Genomic DNA, 1,205 nt, shown 5'->3' on the forward strand with positions numbered 1-1,205 from the left:
CGCGCAGAAGGCATACGAGTTACGTCGCCACTGCAACTGCCACCGTGACTACCGCCCCTTCGTATGCTACTTTTCAATTTTGAAGCAGACCACCTGGTCATTTAATCACATACACCTTCGTGACGTAAACTCCACGCGTGAGCGCGCGAATGCTTGTTTGCCTTCCCCCTGTTTTTTTTTTATTTTCTCTCCTCCCTGATTGTGTGACGCTTTAATTTCTTTACCGCACGTGCGTATACAACAGTGTGTACGCGCATTTATTTGCACGAGCTGGATCAGTTCATCATAGTGTTCTGGAGCACACATTTTTTATCAAGTGCATGGGACAGAGAGAGAAAAAAAAAAATTTTTAAATAAAGCACATCTCCCATGCATAAGTGGTAATTATCCATTTTGAGCAGTACACCAGAGTGATTAGAACAACGACCAAGTGGATGTTTTTTAAAAGGACATACACGAGGATAGCAGTTTTGCACCCCGCGCGTGCGCACACACACAAACGCGTGTCGAACGTCGCGGCAGATTTGTTCTGTGCATTACACTAACCGCTTTAGTTGTATTTTTTTTTTTTTTTTTTTTTTTTTTTTTTTTTATTGCTTCATGTTATTTGTTGGCGCGCAGAAGGCATACGAGTTACGTCGCCACTGCAACTGCCACCGTGACTACCGCCCCTTCGTATGCTACTTTTCAATTTTGAAGCAGACCACCTGGTCATTTAATCACATACACCTTCGTGACGTAAACTCCACGCGTGAGCGCGCGAATGCTTGTTTGCCTTCCCCCTGTTTTTTTTTTATTTTCTCTCCTCCCTGATTGTGTGACGCTTTAATTTCTTTACCGCACGTGCGTATACAACAGTGTGTACGCGCATTTATTTGCACGAGCTGGATCAGTTCATCATAGTGTTCTGGAGCACACATTTTTTATCAAGTGCATGGGACAGAGAGAGAAAAAAAAAAATTTTTAAATAAAGCACATCTCCCATGCATAAGTGGTAATTATCCATTTTGAGCAGTACACCAGAGTGATTAGAACAACGACCAAGTGGATGTTTTTTAAAAGGACATACACGAGGATAGCAGTTTTGCACCCCGCGCGTGCGCACACACACAAACGCGTGTCGAACGTCGCGGCAGATTTGTTCTGTGCATTACACTAACCGCTTTAGTTGTATTTTTTTTTTTTTTTTTTTTTTTTTTTTTTTT

Source organism: Plasmodium fragile (assembly GCF_000956335.1).
Source record: "Plasmodium fragile strain nilgiri unplaced genomic scaffold supercont1.38, whole genome shotgun sequence".
Classification (NCBI taxonomy): Eukaryota; Apicomplexa; class Aconoidasida; order Haemosporida; family Plasmodiidae; genus Plasmodium; species Plasmodium fragile.